Here is a 20553-nt window from a genome sequence, read left to right as displayed (position 1 = left end):
GTAATTTATTTTGTTTTTGTTTCTTATTTGTTGATAAGCTAAATGATCAATATTTGTAACGAAATATATTTACTATATGTCCATAGTTGGGACCGCAAATGTTACGTCGTGGCTTAGCGAGGCAATTTGTCGACCTAATTAAAACAATCGGAGCGAGTCCCTCCGGCGACGAAGTAAAACATGTTGTGCTTTGTTAGTTTAAAGAGGCGATAAAGCTAAGCAACTCGGCCCCTCTGGACCCACAAAAGGGTTTTGCAGTGAATTACTTGCTCATTCCGGTTAATTATGCTGGACCTTACCTTCAATTTGTGGTAATTGAATAGCAGGTGGTTAGAAAATATATGAGCTTAATTAAAAAGTTAGGAGTGAGGAGATCCGCAGAAGAATCTAGAATAATACCTCGTCTGAAGTGGCAGTAGCAGGCCTATGCTCTGCTGTGGGCGCCTATCTGATGATGAAGATGATGAAATAAAGAATAGACTTGAAATTACTAGTAGGATGTACTAAATACAAAAAAGCTTTCTCCCACCCCTAGTCTAGGGCAATTCAGCTATTGGGGATAGGCAATATGAACACTCATTCAGTATATATAATGTAATAAGAAGAGAGTTATGTCTGTATTTTAACAACAACAAACAAGGTTATTGCAAGTTCGCTTTGTTTGATTGGTCTAATACCAAAAGCTACGACAAAGTAGAATGTGTTTCATGTAACAAACGTGTGCTTTACACAACCAGCTATAAACTATTATCATATATAAACAATTATTCAAGAATAACTATGGTTTCGTAGGAACTTTAATGGAAGTCTACTAATGCACACAAAATATTTTGGTTAAAAAGAGACTTTATGCCTATAAGTAGATTAAACCGAAACGTTAATTAAAAAAAAAAAAAAAAACATTTTACATATTTTCATTTTCAATTATTTATACACTTTTCTCAGTTGACGTAGCGCAGATGGCTCCCTACTGACTGGACCGACGATACAGATAAGGTCGCTTAAAAATGGCTCGACCCCTGCCGAGACTCTCCCGGGAGCCGTCGACCTTCGCTATTTTAAAAGAGGTGTTAAGCTAGGCGCGCTCTGTGTCCCGCCTGCTCTGCGAATGCCCTTTGGGTCGCAGTGACAGTCTGGTCAAAAAAATAGAATATTTAATGGAATCAGGCGTTACCTCGCCAACTCTGGACTTTTTGGCACTCATCGGTGTAACATAGCTCCTGAAGATGCCCCGTGGAGGGGTGAAACATGTGTTGAGTGATTTGGCGGTGGCGGTTGTGTGATTCGCATCGTTTGCCGCATACGCATTTAACAGCGGGCTGGCGGGCGGTGCATTTCATTGCACGACTACCACTGCATGTGCGGAAGTGGCTAAATATTGGTCCTTTTCTTACTAAAAAAAATAGAAGTCGCTGGATACAAGCAGCACAAGATCGGATATCGCTGTGATCTCTGAGGAAGTGTCGGCTGATACAATGCTTCACTTTTTACCTATACACTTATTTTCCACTATGAATCATTAATAATGGTTATCTACGAGAAAATTAGATTTATATAAGCCTTATAGCAATTAGTATCAATTTGGGATCTTATTTAATAACGTCTCTCAGTTTTGAGTAAAATCACGAGTGTTGCAATTGTGCCCTGAACTAAGAAGGGCACGCAACTAATTGAGTCATGTTTCTTGGTACAACTTTTATTAATATCCTTAACTTGGCAGTTAGAGTAATTCATTCTCTGGCTTTATTACCATTTAAAAATACTTTTCACTGTAATAGGATGCTTGTGAGACTTAAGAAGTTAAATGTAGAAGATTTTATGAAGTAAGAATACTCGAATGTTTTAATAAAGGCGACGGTTAGCGATGACGTGAGACCTCCCGCTCGCACTCTAATATTTACTGATCTATTTTCTTATTAATCGCACCTACAAATCCATTTTTGATGGTAGCTTCGGCAATATAATTAATTTTGTATTCTATTCACAACTATACACTTTGTTTTCAATTATACCTTAACACTTATGAGTCAACGTAGTGGCCGCGTATTTACTAAAAGTTTGCAGACGATAACAAGTTCGTCTTCAAGGTCCAGGGAGACAGAAACACAATTTTTGTGATTTATAATTATTTATTTTGTGAAGGACATATTACACGCATACAGAGTGGTTTTTAAAGAGAGCGTCGGTAAATCAGTACCTCGTTTATATGCTTATAGACTAGCGCCATCTAGTAGGTTTAATATAAATATGATAAAATAGTTCTATGTATTTACCAAAGTGCCTTATTTACATATATCCAATGAAGTGCTTTTTGTTGAATTTTATAAGTAATAATTATTACCATCAGCTTCCAACTTGAGGTTCCGAGTCAGTTAACGCGACAGTAAAAGGAAAAGAAATTGTTCAAAGGCTGTGTTGGTTAGTAAATAATACGTAGTATTGAATTATTGCAGGATAAAGTATCTAGGAACAGGTGACCAACCTGTTCGTTTCTAATCCGTTACAAACATCGATACGTGCCGACAATCAGTTGGAATGTTTACACAGCGGCGCTAGTGTTCAAAGCTCTTGTGATTGGAGCTTTGAAATTAGTAGGGGCTCAGGTAAACAGCGACATGGCCTGGAAAAGCAAAATCGCAATCCGACGTTAGTAACACGATTTCATTGTAAATCTAGCCCTAATTCACTATTCCATTTCATTACAGGATAGACTTATGAGTTCTTACACGTGTTAGAGATACATTACGTCTTCGTAAGTGATGCGTCGAACAAGAGAATAAAAAGGATTATAATCCTACATGTAAGAAAGTTACTTACTAAACTTTATAGCACACACAGGATGTACAACAAAGTTTTACAAGATACATATAAACATATACTCACATACACATGCATCTATAATTATATATTAAGGCAATAATATATTCACCTTCATTATCAACGACCTTTTGTCATCTAGTATACAAATTTTTAATGCCGGAGCGGTAAAGATCAATCGGTTTTTCTGTAAAATAGGTCGACAGAAACGACATTACTTTCCGATCTCCCTAATACATGTGCATACACACATATGCATACAACATATAAATAAATAAAAAAAGTTATTACTTTATGCATATGGACTGATTTGCATTGGATTGACACTGAAAACGGTAAATTGTAATTCTTCGACTAATTCAGTCAACCTATGCTGAGCACGCAACTAAATTAAGTTATTTCCATAGTTTGATTTTAAACACATTTGTGCTGGCATGAAGTCTTTTTATAATCAAACATAGCCCCACAAAAATTATTCCAAGAAACTAAATCATTTGCCCTAGTTTAGCAGCTGAATTTCATGAAATTATCCAATAAATTAATAGACTACGAGTTTTAGTCGGCGCTTATTTGAACAGATGATGATAATAATGACGTAATCAGAATATTAAGATTACAAAAAATCGTTTTTGTAAAGGCTGTCTCTTGCCCCTGATTTGTATCTATCATTTTACACATTACATCATATTTGACAGGTGTAAAATCGAACAGGTTTTTGTCCCTTTTTTCGACTCTGGATACTCGGTCATTTAAAAATTCCGCAGAATCATAATTGATCAGTATAACCCATATCACGCAAACTTTTGTGCTATTTGTCAATAAACAATGTGTAAATGTTCTCGCACCGGATTACATAATTAACTTTGCCGTCGGCGTCTCTGCGAGTGAGCCGATAACGTAATATAATAAGCGGGGAGGCCTCACCGCGCCCGCGCTCGCGCTCCCTGGAGGAGTGCGCTGCATTCCCTCACTGTGTTATTGACTCCACTCACTTAGTTATCTGCTTGTTAGGAATAAACTAAAATAAACTATAATATTTCTGTTTTAGTAGTATTGTATATCTAATGCAAGCGTATATCGGTATTATGTATATATATAGGTACATACTTTAGTTTTTGTACCATTAAACATTTGTCATGACGATATATATTATTATATATTAATTCATTTATTTGTACAATAATCCGCCACTTGATGTGGTAGAAATAATTATGACAAAGCTGTCGACATAAATATGTATCATAATAATGTTTTTAGCAGAAGAATACTAATAAATTTAAAGAAATTGGCGACATGTTGATATATTCTAGGGTCTATAAAATTACCCATTCTCTTGTCTTTATAATCGCCACGCTAGGCGGGCGGGTTGGCGATCGCAGTGTGTTATTGTGATACACAGAGGACGCTGCTGTTCATCCTCTGGAAACTTTTTAGCTGTGGCAATCCTATATAATTAATGCACAAAGTTTAAACAATATAAAATTGTATCCCGGGAATAGACCGCGTGACCTGTGATCGCAAATCTGTGTCCGCTACCGTTGGACTCTCCCTTGGTAACCTCCTAATTATTGTCATATATTAGGAAAAAATATTAAGCAAAAAATTGTAAATACTATAACATTGTAAAGAATTAAAAAAAAAATTCTATTTTTAAGCTATTTCTTTCTGTTATACAATCATCAAAAACCATTACAAGCCCCGCAGAGTTTGTTGTTAGTTCTTATCAGTAGATGGCGCTTTATGAACTCACGTAAACTTAATTTTAAGCTGACGACTATAGATGTTTGTAATAAACTTCTATAAAAAAGCGATATAGGCTTTGACTTTAACTAAGTTATAACAAAGCCTGGAAATGAAAAACCCTACCTGCTGCTAACAATATTCATGAAGTCACAACAATACCCTCCTGAGTTCGTAGTTGAGTCTTTTCAGATCAGCGTTTGGAACTCTCACAGTTTTAAGTTAAATGATGCCATTGCAGGGACCTCAATGTGATTCTAAGAAATTTCTCATTACGTACACAAGTGACAATGTGTTAGTGATAAAAACGCAAAACTGACTTAAGAATATTTGTTACATTTATAAAGCTAATGCTAATGATCAAATACGGTAGCCGTTTTAGTAGCCGAAGAATTGAAAATTGATCACATAGAAGACTTGAATATTTTGGAAAGAGCTGTTCATAAAAAACCTCGATTTATAGAAATCTAATGAATCTTGTACGCGTTTGCTATTTTTATTGAAGCGTTATAAAACACAATTGATTTGCAAAGAGGTTGATAATTGATAATAATAATTAGATCGCGTATGAAACGTCCAAACAATTATAACTTAGTTTTCAAGTCAAGAGTGCATAGGTATCTTCTAGGCAAGCATGTTGCATCGTAGACTTCGTCATCGCTTAACATCAGGCGAAACTGACGTCAAACACTTTGCCTGTAAGTGATAGCAAAAATTGTTAAAAAAAGGTCGCGTTGAAGACCAATCAGTCATGTCAAGCTATGGCAAATGTAGCGTTACCTTGCGATAAGGTGGTACTTAGGTATTGAAAAAGCATCGTTTATTATATGCATATGCCGCCGGGCAGAGCTATCGATTTGTATCTTACTGAAAACTACAATGTTTCTTCTGAATTCTTTTTTTAGTCAGTATCAGATTAATATCGAGAATCAGAAGTTTCAAAATTTGTACAGCAATGGCATCTATGAAGATAGCAAGATACTGTAATTAAATTCAAATAAACTGAAAAATTATGTCTCAAATTTACATATAAAATACTAAGGAACAAATATCCTAACCCGCTATAAATAAATGAATACATTAATACCTTATTGGTTCCTGTCTAGAATACCGTTAACTACATAATATCTCACGTCGCGATTGCGGAAGTTATACAACTACAGCTTTCATGTATTTCTTTTATTGAAATAAATAAACGTGTTTTCATTTTATTCCTGCGTCAAATGTAAGAGCGACGTATAGGGTTGCGCGTAGCGCCGGGAAATTCAATAAAGAATAAAGAGTTGTGAAGGATACGAGTGAGTAATTCAGCTGTCATCGCCCACCCCGCGCACGCGGCGCACGCCGCCCACGACGCCCACGCCGCCCATGCCGCCCATGCCGCCGGCTTCCGATTTCTTTTAGCTCTAAGCCACCCTAATACGCTTTATTGAATTGTACGCGTCAGTCACTTATGCGCGTCAAGTTTGTAAAGTAATAGCGAGAATGGTTTTTAAATTAATTGTACTATGTTTTTACTCACAAGGCTGTGAGTTCGAAAATAAAACTCGGCATAATTGGCAAACTCACAGCCGCTCAACGAGTCGCGGAGGGGCTGACAAAGAGGGTGATGATAAAGATTTCTCCAAGAGATCGAATCACAGGTGATGAGATTCGAAGACTAATGAAAGTGTCCGATGTAACATAAGATTGGAAAGTTGAAACAGGTGGCTTGAGGACGTGCACCCAAAAAGTGAACATGTGACCTCTTTAAGGTCGTCGAAAGACCCTGGATGTAATGTTCTTTTAACCAGTTTTCGGTGAAGTACCAGCTCGAAGATTGGACTCCATTCAGCGATGAGCCACTTTGTTGAGCACCAAACTTCAAAGCTTGGAGCATCGGCGAAGAGTTGCCAGTTTATCGGTATTCTACAGTCGGGGTCTGAATAGTGTGCAACGGAATTACACTAAGTTATTCATCTCTATCTTCTTTCTTCCATCGGACAATAAGACGCATGGATTTACGACATCCGTACACGGTTGAAATTCCTTCCACCCGCACTAAGCCTTTCGCTAATACTTTTATACTATATACTATACTACTATACTATATTTTATATATTTATATATGCAAACAGCCAAGGAGAGGAACAACCTACCGGCGTCATTGTTTCTACAAAATTATAGCTTAGGAGTCTTCAAGACAAGAGCGAATAGGTTTCTTTTAGGCAAGCATGTACCATCGTAGACCTCGTCACCACTTAACATCACGTGAAATAGAGGTCAAATGCTTCGTATTTTAGAGATGAAAAAACCTATTGGATATCACTGGGGGCTGATTATATCTAAGAGTGGATATCTTACAGCTGAAACGATATTTTTAATCTTTTTAATGTGTTACATATTTACGCCTCAGGTGAATTTAAATGCCGAAGCATTTCGGTCGAATATTATTACTTTTTTAATTTGTTAGAATGTTGGTTGTTGAGTACATTAATGAACTAAGTTGATAATAATATAATTATTATTATTTAAAATAAAGAAATCATTTTGACTACTTGACTTATTACCGTCAAGTTATTAGTCTATGACAATGTCATAGAAAAATTAATAAATCAAACGAAATCAAAAGTTGAGAACGTGTTTGTTGATTTAAAGCATTAATAATAAGCAATCGACGGCAGATAGCCTAGCGGGTTCGATTCCCCGGTTACAACCTTATATAATACACACTTCGTGTATTTATTATTTAGAATTGCCACTGCTTAAAAAAGTTTCCAGAGGATAGGCAGCTGCGTCCTGTGCGTACCATAATACCATACTGCGATCGCCAAATCGCCTGCCAAGTGTGGCGATTATGGTTTATCTCCCATAGATATCTTTGAGTGGTTTCTATGGACTGAAACGACGACGACGATCGGTATCAAGAAAACACAATATTTGAACATGTAATTTCTAAGTAAATTTTACAATATTATATACTTGTTCATTAATGTCGACATCACAAGGAATCGCAGTTACTTTATAAGAATTTTGTACAAGGAAGAGTAGACAGCTTAAAAGAAAATTATTTATAATTAATTTGAAGACTGTGCCTAAAATAGCAACACGGATGGAGCGATGGTTATTATAAATTATTATTGAATATGAACGGGAGGTTGATTGATCGGTGAAATCTCAAAAGAGCTTTTCACAACGTTCTTTGTGGTGTAAAGCTCTCGGCGCGGGGCTTCCTGCCAGCCGCGTGCAATCAAAGAGCTTTTCATTACCGCGCGCTTGAGTGGTCCACTCGGCTGTGTCAAAAAAATTCATATTAATTTAATACACTGAATATTGAGTGTGTGAAGTGTTTATTTCAAAATGATAAATTTAAATTCGCTACATAACTAGATTTTACATTTCAAATACCTTTAAGACTTTTTTTATTTAACATGTTTTTTAATTCATTTATTTTACCTTACATTTTGAAATATCTTATATTTAATATTCTTTATATAAGAATGCCAAAAACTAGAAAAAACGAAACCAAAATTGAGCTCCTCAATAAAACCATCGTGGAACCGCTGGAGCCTTAATGTTCCGCAAGCGCGGGACATCCGCCCTGCCTTATGGTAGACCGACATTATTGTTAAGGTCATGCGAATTCGCTTAATGTGGTCTACATTCATCTATCTCGCTTCCAGCCGGTCCCACTGGAAATTATGTAAGAGAACTACGTCTACCTGAACCTGAGCGGTGATCAAATAACTTTAGTGGTATCACCAGTAATATAGAACTTAATTATGATATGCGGAAACTACAGCGCAGCGGAGCCTGTGCTCGGGCGGAGCTGACAGAATTAGGTTGCTCGGCAAAAGCCTTCGCTATAATGAGTTTGCTATTGAGAGACAAGTTTTAATTGCGCGCCGCGTCGCACGGTTAATGAACTTTTCTAATATTAATTGCTAATACAGCCTCTTGAGTTATAAATGGAAGCAAGCGAACACAACACGGGGCAAAGTTTGGACATTTGTTTGTTGTAAAAAACTTGTTGATACTAACTCTAGCATCGAAAAGCTTTCACAGTTCGGGCACCGAACTTGCCTTTTTTACACTACAAAGGTACTGGGCATTTATTTTTTCATATCATCCCCTACTAAGGTTCTTTTACAGTGACTATTTATGTGCTCTTAAATTCTAGAAGAGTTTCCTAGTTTAACAGAAAGTAGAACCAGATTGAGTTAGCTCCTTCAACATAAAATTACAAGGAATTCAAGCGCGGCCTGTGAGGAACCCACAACAAACACAGGATTTTTAACAACTTTCACAAAATATCATCTGTACATAAACAATTTATAAGATATAGCCTTAACGAAATCAAATTAATCAGACGACATCACTGCCAAGGATTCTTGTCATTTAAATATTCGCTTATTGAATAATATGCCTAGTCCGTCAATTTACTTTTACTTTTACAATTTATTTTGTAAAAGTAGAAGTAAAGAGATTAAGTTCAGGGCAGAAAACATTGTCTTTTGGAAAATAAAAAATAGATTTTTTAACCAGTTTTTGTTTAAGTTTTCAAATTGTTTTCATTGGTTTAAGTCGTCTGATACGTCCACTACAAAGTACAGACCTCTCCCATAGAACCTTACAATTAGTAATCCTAGTCGAGGACCTTTGGCCCCAAAAGTCACTTCCGATAGGCAACTCTTCAAGCTACATTGGTCACTGTGGTTTTTCTATGAATCTGCATGCTCTCTGATTTTGTTACACAATAATTTTAAACATTGCTTAAAACGTATTTAAAATAATTGCCTGTGATGTAACGATTCTAAATAATTGACTAACGTTTGAAAATTATAAAACAACTCTCTAGTGTTTGTAAATAATTTTGTTTTCAAATTTAATTTAATCGGAATCTTTCATTCGAGCCCGAGGGCGCGCTCGAGTGATCTCTGCCGAAAGTTCGCAGACAGCCTGCGAGAGGACCCATTGATTATATAACTTATATAAATACTTGTGCTGATTGGAAGTATTAAACTTTGGAACGAAAACATCATGAACACGGTACAACAATAGCCTCGCGCCTGTACGCTCTTAACGGCTATTACTCACTATATATCTATATGCTGTTTAATGACTGTTACGTTGACATATCAACAACAGCAACCAATCAGGTACGCGGCCCTGAAGAGTAAAAGAAAACCAGAGCGGGAGAGATGGCTGTTTCAGTGTGACACAACGGTTTTGGTGACGCGAATGTTTTTTTCCGAATTGTGCCTTGGCTTATCGCGTGCTTCGCCGGTAAGAGCTGGAAACGGTTCTGGTCCAGAAGTTCACGGGACCCGGGGGATTCGCTGAGTGCCTGCATGGGTTTAAACCAGTGATTCCTAAAGTGGTCTATATCGACTCCTAGGGGTCTATGACAACCTGCAAGGGGTCTACGTCAGCGAAAAAAAAATTTGGGGGTCCATGAAATGAAAATGGTGGATAACAAGTAGAGACCGAGAGGGTGGGACCTTTCTAGGGTACTTATATCCTTAGCAATGGACGTAAATTTGTGAATTAACGAGAGCTTATGAACAGCCCCAACAGGTTTGCTCCGGTGTTGAGAGCCATAAATATAATTAACTAACTGTGAAATTTTCTGTGAAATATCTTCCGTGTGAAATTTAACAAAAAATATCTCAATCATTTAGTACCTTTTTCCTTTCTATTTTAATTATGAGAACTGGACATGTATTTCACAATTTACATAAATTCTCATGTCACCCACAACTCGAAATGTCATAATTCGTTCGGCTGTTTTATTTTAATTCAAATCTGCCTGAATGACGGTAGCGCCATCTGTCTAAAATTTCTCATACGAACTTAGATACATTCGTGAGCTCACATACGGACAAACATTCAACTTTAAACATTTTTAGTTACCGCATACTAGCTGAATTCATTTGATAATGCCACTTCTTACCTGTAGGAAATCTATGGAAGTGTCCTTTTTATCTTAAGTTTATGTCAGAAATAATGATAATGAACCTGTTCATGATAATTTGGTACCACTTCAAGTTTTAAAATAGCTCGCAATGTTCCGCACAAGGCATCGCCTTGAGGCAGAACGTGTCATTAGCGCAGTAAACGCATTAGCTTCTGCAGCGTGCAGCCTGCATGTATAACTGGATTCTAATTCAACGCTAATTTTGAAGGAAAACGTGTTGAATTCCTTATCTTGATGTAAATTTATTGCAATCTATGAAATTGTTTATTTACTTCTACATACTCGACAATAATACACTTTAATGAAGCCTTCTCAGATCAAGGTGCGTTTGAACCCCTTGTAACGTAATTTTGAGTTAAAAGATTATAAAAATAAGAATAAAATTAACCTATTCAACATTGGAACTATTAACACAATTCTTATTGATTGTCAACTTATTATCTATTTTTTTTAATATGTTCTACTTTTTACTCTACTCTACTTTACAAGTACTTTTATACTTGTGGAGAAGAAGCATTAATAAAGTTAAACAACACAAATTAATAAACATTCACTTTATGAGATAAAGCCTAAATGGAATCAAAATAATCAAGCGACATCGCTGCCAAGGATTCTTGTCGTTTAAATATTTGTTTATTTAATAGTACACCCTTTTTGTCAAAATATTTTTATTAAATAATTGAAATGAATCAGAGATTTTTTGCAGTCAAAATCTTGGTAGAGCCAGTGCTTCGTGATACCTAATGTACACACTATGGAAGTCCTCACTAATTTTGAATCTATTATAATTACTATAAACGCATAAAATATTATCATAAATATATTATGATACCACAGTAAGAACATTGATTTAAACCTTTAAACCGTTTCTTCGTGGAAATCCGCGTCCAAAGCCGCAAATTGTTTGATTGACCCTCTTTTGGTGTTTTATTATTTATATTCAACAAGAAACTTACTTATCACCACCCTACAAGGGTCATCAAAAGTATATGCATAAATCTGAAATTTCTTCCTACTTCTTTACAACACATAACATCTAACAAAGCAGAGTATATATTTAAAAATAAAATAGATAACAAAAAAAGTTGACGATTATAATACAAGCAGTGTTAAAAGTTGCAAAGTTGAATAAATGAGTTTTACCTTTTATGTTCATCTTTGTAAGCAAAATGAATAACTTTCTCAGTAAGGGGAATGTAATTTTGTGTTTAGTCGTATATAAGAAGGTTCTTAAAGGCTGTTTGTGTACTGGAGGAAAACTAATCTCCGGAATAATGTTAATGCTGTCGATAAAGCTTCGCTAACAACTGAACATAAATATCTCGTACAGATTTTGAAAAATTCGGTTAGAAACGCCTGCAATCACTATTTTTTGATGAAGTTAAAAAAGACATCTATCCGCTCTCTGGGTGGGTATAGCATTTCACTAACTGATACGAGTACAATTATTTTATAAAAATATATTGACAAAAAGGGTATATTATTAAATAAAAAAATACTTAAACAACAAGAACCTTTGGCAATTATGTCGCCTGATTATTTTGATTTCATTTAGGTTATATCTGTTAAAGTACTTATATATAAATCTGTATTGTTAAACTTCATTAAAAAACGTGTCGTTGTGTACATGTACATATATCTCCCAGCGTGTCCCGAAGTTCAGAAAACTAGCAAATATATTGCCAAAATCAGTAATTTAAAAATTACTCTTATATCAGTTACATACCTTAAACAGAACAAGTGAAACGTACAAAATAAGGGTAAATTCGGGAACGTCGCGGTGGACTTTTCGGCTCAGCTCTGTCTACAGTCAACATTTCAGGTTCGCAGCAAACTTAAATAATTCATCTGTAAGCTGGAGCAAAATTTCCTCGCGCCAAGATTTACAAATTCAGCAGCGGTGTCGACGGAACTTTCGTCATTAAAAGTTCGCTATGGTTATGAAGTAATAGTTTAAATTTGGAACGTTTTTCATGATATTTAAATAAGTAAAATAATTAAATAAGAAAACTTTCTGTGGTAAAAAAAAATTATCGAACGGGTTAAAGCGCATAAGATCGACTAACCTCAAAAGACTTACCAGTAAAACAATACAATATTAATTTGTAGACTCCGTTCATTATACATGTTTATGCAAGTAAAATTAGACCATAATTCTATATATTACGTATCATATTATATTTATACATCATTACTGTTAATATTCATTGTTATTTCCTTCTCATGTTGATTTTTCATTTCTTTCTCTTATAAGATTTTAACTTATTTCACTTACCTTTAATAATTTATCTCTGCTCCGCCAAAAATACCATCAACATTTAATTCGCATTAATAATTAATAATAATTCGTGATATAATTTTTTAGGAATAATACTTTATATTAATTATAAAATTTTTCACAATTTGTTCATCCACGACCGTCTTTATGTGATAATGTGAACACAATAAATAAATAATATCTTCACAGCGCCTGACGGATTAGTTATTATATATGCCTATCATATGTATTGCTATTCCATTTCGTAAAGGCGCTTGAAACAAAATTGTGCTTTTAGCTTGCAACTCAAAAATAATTTGTTGAATGACGGATTTAAAAAAATAGAATATAACCTCTGCTTATACATTTTTAATCTATTAACAATTGTACTAATTACACAAACATAGTTAAAAGAATACCAATATACATATATGCAAATAGTTTATTTCTAATTATGCTTCCCAAATAAACACTACTATAAAGTAATCAAGACAACTCTGTTCCTGTTCTGCTTTTAAATTCAAAGTTAGCGGAGTTGTTTATTTACTTATTTTACAGACACGTCACTAATACAAACACTTAAATTAACTGTAAATCCTTTCCTTGCATTTATATTTCTAACAGACATGCACAAGTTTCGTTTTAGCATGTATTTATTTATACTATTTGGTACACTTTAGATAATAAAAAAGAAACAATTCCTGTAGATGTACAAGAGGCAGTCTCAACGCACGAGGCGATCTCTACTAGACAACCATTTTTAGTATATTTAACTTTTGATAACATCTGATAATAATAATTAAGTGTCATCAAAAATAAAACAAACCAATAAACAGAAAGTAGAAATGTTATTAAAGATTATTTATAATGAAGAGCAATCTAAATTTAATTGTCGATTATTAACAAAAATCTGCACTGTAATTAATTTTAGGCATTTCTAAACTACATAATATTGCAAATAAATTACAACTACAAAAACCAATTAAATCCGTAACAATACTTATAAATAAAAAATTAAATAAAAAATTACTATTAAAAATATTTCCTTCAATTTACAAAAGTGTTTTATTAATTAAAAAATAATTTAAATCGTATAGTCGAAGCTATAAATTTGTTACACAGGTTTTATCATTAGTAACAAAAAAAATTCATAACTATTACCCATAATTCATTGTCAAAACTATTTATATGATTTAAATGAGCGCCATCTAGCGACATCGTTGATCAATAATCTCTCCCAGAACAGTGTCTATGTGCAAGCGCATCTATTACATATGCTTATGTAAAAGATAGATGGCGCTGTATATTTCTCAACTTACCTCACCATATTACTTAATTTTACTAGTTTGTTTAGCGTTATATCTTTAGGATCAATGCTTAATCTACCGTCAAAGAAATTTCGTAGTATTTAATTTTCTACTATCTAAAGATATTACTGTTGTATATGAACACCGAATTGACTATATTTTTGGGCCCTACAATATTGATAGTCTTTTGATACAAGCATTTATACACCACAGGAGTCCAATGTATCTTGAAGTGCGATATTTTTTAAACTAGACAAGTTTTAAACTTACAATGTAATTCACACACAGTGAACGCTGTTCAAATTTGAACCCACTAGTCAAGTAGTGACAGTCCTTAACCAATTAAATCGACATTTTAGCCCATAGATGTCCAGTTCAAGGCAAATGCCTCCTCAAAGATATGTACGGGGGAGATATACCGTAATCGCCACGCTCCGCAGGTGGATTGACGATGAGAGTGTGCTATTATTGTAAGCAGAGGACGCTTCTGTCTGTCCTTTGAAACGTGTTTGCTCGCAGCGGCAATCCTTTATAATTATTGCACAAAACGTCAATTCAATTAGATTGTGTTCCGGGAACCAAACCTACGACCTACGATCGCAAGTTTCAGTCCTCGCTGTTTAATGTTTTACAGTGTACAGCTGAGCGCATCGGTGACAATGCGATGACTGAAAGCAAAGAGTAAAGGACTCGTTGTACAGTAAAACTTAGATTTAAAAATTAAAAAACGAATATTATGCTTGTAAATGTTTTTTTTTTTAATACTGACGTCAGCGTTGCAATCGTGTAACACTAGAGTTATTTCCATGATCACTCTTCCTCCTAAAGAATAATATGTATTAGTTATAAATAAATGCCTAAATTCAATAATAACATGGTCGGAGCTTCGCTGTGCGACCAAATCGAAAATGATCATGACGTCGCGGTCACATTTCTTGTGCATCCAGCAGTTGGGGTCGAGAGGTTTTCGAGAGGCGACCACGAGACGGTAGACGCAGTGCGAGTGGCCCTCTAGGTGCACCGAGGTCGCTGGACGGCAAGCAGCGCATTCATGGCGGCGGTTTTGGTGGATGTTATGTCTTAATGTAGGTATTTATCGGCTGTCGTGATGACATTGATAAATAAATCAAGTAATAAATACGCTGTTATAATGTACATATTTGACAAGTTACAATTTGCAAGTGAAGCTTTGAGTTTGAATAGTTGAGAGCGGCGGGTCTTTGTAACAGACATTCTGTCGGAGCGCGAGCTACGAGAAAGGATTTAAGGATCAATGAGATGATCGATAACTTGATCGATGGGGTCAGGCGCGGACGTGCCGCCGCCCTCTCCGCTCGTGTGTTCACAATCGTCCTTAAAGGATGGATTACTTGAACATCCTTTGATATTCCGCATTTGTTTACATTTTATTGACGTCATTTTACTTTAGATATATTTGACGCTGACTTGAATTTTAAGTAACAGTTAAAATACAGGATGATAGATAGTAGATCCAAAGGGGTGAAGGCATGGCTATGAGCGGTGGTAATCCTGCGGTGGAGGACTGAGACTTGCGATTATAAGTCGCGGGTTCGATTCCCGCGATACAGTCCTATATAAGTAGTTCTTATATTATAAAGTTAATTACAAAGCATTGCCACTGCACACAAACAAATTTACATATGATGGGCAACAGTGGCCTCTGCGTATTGCCATACGGCGATCAGCAATTCGCCGTATATCCTCCCATAGATATCTTTGGGGAAGACCTATATCTTGCAGTTGGCGTCTTTGCTATAATATATTTAAGAGTTCTGTTAAAGATTCTAATGTTCAATTAATGAATTTTTTCTTATCTTTCCTATAAATAAATAAATAAGTTAAAAATAAAATAAGAAGTAAGGAAAATAATAGCAACTGTGATCTCTTTCTGTAAGATATTAAATAAAGAGGTTCTAATTACTCATACAACGAAAGTGGCTGCGAATATTTTTCACTCTTTTTCTTTTAACGCGCGTCACGCTTATTGCGCTCTAATGAGTTTTAGGTCCTAAGCCGCTTTACAGTATCCAAGTTTCAGGTCTAACGATCCACGGCTCTTGTAGGCTTTTACCGAATACGCAGGCCGTCAAGCTGTGGAAATTGTGGAAAAGAGAGTGAGGTGAGATATGGATGGAGGAAATGAATAAACGAAAGAAAATGTGATTCGTGGAACAGGAGAATTAAACATAAGGAATAGCTACAATAATTATTTTTTGTATTCGTTTCCACTAATGGGGACCTCTCGTTCCACCCACTATTCTGTTGGGAACAGGGATTCACTTTCTTTTTGTTATAGTCATACTCTCCTTCCATTCTCCAAGCTTTCGAAAGAAATAAAACAAATTATTAAATTGAAAAATAAAGTCTGAAAAATTTTGCGTGGACATTGTATGGAGCAAGACTCGGGCTAGTCGTATAATAAAACGCCGGTTGTGAGATTCGAACAGAACTAACTTTTATTATATGTTCAGAAATATACCTACATTTCAGTTTATAACAATGACGGTAGGAACACTATACAATCTATGTTCCAATAGATGGCGGTATATGTATATTAATTAATGATTATTTGTATATAATTTCAACAAGTCGCATCGCCGATGAGTCCCCTGTTTTTAAACATAAGTCAATGCACATTTAACCTTTACATTTAATCACTTCTTCGATTACTGGTGACAAGCTAGTTTTTCCTGCTGCAACGTACGGTATTACCTTATTGCCAGACATTGAGTCTCCGGCGCGCTGTGCGTTGCCAGACATTAAGTCTCAGTGCGGACGATCTACCTGCTGCGCCGTCGCTTTTGGTCGCAACAAAAAAGTGTACGCACTCTGAGCCGGCGCCGCGCTGTCTGCGAGGCCAGGCGCAGCAGGGCGCCAAAGCTGTGGGCTCTTAGGGGATGTTTTCAACTTAAAATAAATGCTTGTTTAATATTAAAATGAACACAGATCACTTGTACAACTATTGTATTAGCATAGTGGTACACAAAAGCAATTTGTAACTGTAACAATTTCCTAAAAGCAAGTGAAACTTTATTCTATTTTTAACGAGATATGTCAATGTAAACGCAAAATTTTAATGAAAACTGTTGATTAAGCTGAAAGACAGTCTGTATTATATAGGAGATACTTGTTTTTATTTCATCGATAAATATATACTTAATATTTGTCCTCATGTAAACACACCTTTACAAGAATTTATATTTATAGTACACATGTTTAACATTAAATGACTGCAAATTATATCTGCTATTACAATTTAATGCAGAATCGAACTGAAAGTCAAGTGTACTAAAGGTTCTTTTAAAATTTAAATAAAGTGCTTTCTTGGTTACCATTAGTAACCAACAGGTAAAGAAGTATAGTTCCCTATAGAATTTTTTTAAGTATTAACTCTGTTCTGCGAATGTTTTTTATCTACCTTCAACCAGAATTCATTTAAGCTTAGTGCTTTCAAGTACCTGGAATGGATAACAATTTACTTCTACGAGAACGCAGTCCGTTTGGGTTCTTGTCCTCTTCGGTACAGACGGACAGTTTTCTAAACCTGCAGCAATAATATTTTCAAGCAGTAAGCTATTATGTATAGCTTATAGCTAATAAGCTCTAGATTGTTATAAATAATAAACGACATGAGTAAAAAATGAAGGTACATCGTTGAGGAATGAACAAAAAAAGGACGGATACAATCTACTTCAAGTGACTTTAATATAGATAACGAATAAATTTCAGGAAGTAGCAGACAATCTTACAAAAGAAGCACTATTAGAAAAAAAACAAGATGAATGACCTGTTACATCTAGTGAAGAAAAATTCTTATTCTTTTTCCAGATCTTTATTTGTTTCAAGGTTTAAAAAGCACATGGGCAGTAAAAGAAAGAGAACAAAAGCATCGATAGGTTGGAAATATGGCACTGGGGTAGATATTTAATGACTGACTCGAAGACGCATCATATATTCCAGGCGATGTCATCGAAAAAAAGGCGACGCAATGGAGAAATTTCTCAAGCTCAACATTTAGAGTTCATTAGGCCTTGCGTTGGACCCTACAAATAGGGGCCTTACGGAATCGTCTTTTAATTTTAAATTGTTTTAGAAACAGAAAGACGGTGGTGAGATTGTAAGAAGAACTGTGGAATGACAGCAATGTGAAAGATCCCCTCACGTGGGCTGATTTCCCAACCCAAGGTAAAATTGCATGCAATAGAACCGAACCAATGATCTTCAAGGAGCCCCCGAGCGTTACGTAAACAAGGTTTGGGCTAAGCTCCTCAATAAGAAAGCAAATATTAGCAGATTTCTGCAAAATTCTTATCACAAAAAATAAAAGAGCAAAGTAAATGGTCTAACAGTTGGTTGTAGGTCGAGCACAAAACAAACACGGCTAAGGACTTGTGGAGATAGATATAGTAAGCTGTTCATGGGGATCCTGCCTACACCTCAACAGCCTTATATATGGAGTACGAAATTGTAGTATATAGCGGCCCGAGCTGAGGTTTCGAAGAGTGCCTTCGAGCTTAGCTACTTTAAAAGAAGTTTTAGGCGAAGCGCCCTCAACGCCCTGCCGCCTCGCATCCGCGGCGTCTGCCACTTGGGCGTCAGGTAAAAAAAGTTACTGCTATTTAATTAACAAAAAGCCGAATCATATTCCTCGCACGGCGCACAATAAGCTCCTCGTGAAAAATACATCGCATTAAACTGGTACTGCAACAATGTCGGCCGCGCAGAATGGAGCACAGTTTCTATAAAAATAATTTGCCGTAGCAAATGTCAATCCCATTCAAGTAGCGGCGCGCACAATGCGGCCCCGGTGCCGTGAATGGGGGCGCGCATCTAATGCCCGCCATTCAAGCTCTCAGTGCAATAAAATAACAGCGTGTAAATTCTTACGTCAATTAATTCTTCGGGTGCTTTTAATGTTTGCGGTGGCTTAAATGCTCTTTTTTTTTTCTGTACACTCGAATCATCCATCTTAAACTTTATTAAAATAACATCTAAAATTAACAAGCAAGAGAAAATAAAATCCTACATATATTTTGTCTTCGATCTGAATGATTTTTGGCGTCGCATTGATCAAATTAAGTATCCAAATAATCCACAAAATTTTTAGAAATATTATATTATTATATATTATTACCAACTTAACTAAAAGACTTCTATATTGTACATAAATTATTGCATTGATTAGTGATAACTAGCTAAGGATGCGTTTACACGGTTCCATTATTTGAACGGTGGAAACTTGTTTTCTTGTTCTAATATGAATTCCGGTTTACCGTACGGCTTACATAGTTTTGATTACTGTTTAACTTGCGATTTGTGATGATTTTACATTGACTTCTCTTTAATCTGAAACTTGTGTGTTTCTCGGACAAATATGGAAAGTACACCAGAAAACTGAGTAACTTTGAAAAAACCCACGAGTTATTATCAAACGAGAAGATGATTTCAACAAATAGAAACAAAATACTATTTACAAAAAACCATGTGTAAACGCATTTTTTAATTCATAACTGTTGTTGATGACGCTTAAAATCATCTATCACTTTCACTTGCTTACAAAAGCGTACATGTATTTGCAGATGCAGAAGTTCCCAAATATCCACGGAAAGGAATATTAAATTTGATTCGATAAAAGCCCAAGCCGAGGTATTCTCTCGCAGATTATTCAGCTCGGTTAATCCATGGAGCGACCGCTTAGATGATGGAAGAGCTTTCGAGGTACTCGAAGGTGCCCAAAAGCTTGACTAATGTAAAGAGTACTAAACTAAGTAACACAAGCGTACCTTCATCTCAAACCAGGTGAAGCTGCAAACAGCATTTGTTCATAGTGTCACCTCGTCACGTGTTCCTTAGGCGCGGTACAGCGGTTTCGGTAACACTACTAAAGCGGCATCTACCCGAGTTTTGGAGGAACTTTATAACTCGCATGCTTACAAGTAAAGAACCATTCATAAACGTACAACCAAGTGTGGGCGGACGAATTTGGACCATCAACACTCGAGCCATTCTCCAAGTCTATGAGATGCTATAAATTACCCGACGCTCGCCTTCACAATGAGTCCGCAGCGACACAACAACGAGATACAATTTCTTTCTCTTGATGTGGAAAAGATGAATGAACGTAAAATGCATCAATGAGACTCCGATACCTGCGCACAATGCGCGACCTGACGCATTGTTTGCTCTGTATGTGAATGCACTTTTATATGTTGACTACATCCCACTAATCATTTTAATGAACAATAAAGTTGCAAACAAATAGAGCTATAAAAACTTATGCGACGTTTTTATTGCAAAATGAACTGGACGTTTAAAGACAATAACAAAAATAAAACAACGAAAAATAGACATTCATTGATATTTAATAAATTATGTGATTATCCCGAGACAACGCCACGTATGTTTAGATATGAACATGATTAATAAAAGCACTTGCAGAATTACCTGGAAGACTA

The sequence above is a fragment of the Battus philenor genome, unplaced genomic scaffold (genome assembly GCF_028537555.1).
Source record: "Battus philenor isolate CCGP_79_NKW_IND1 unplaced genomic scaffold, ilBatPhil1.0.hap1 SCAF_14, whole genome shotgun sequence".
NCBI classification, from domain to species: Eukaryota; Metazoa; Arthropoda; class Insecta; order Lepidoptera; family Papilionidae; genus Battus; species Battus philenor.
The sequence above is the reverse complement of the archived record's forward strand: the minus strand, read 5'-3'. Positions refer to the sequence as shown.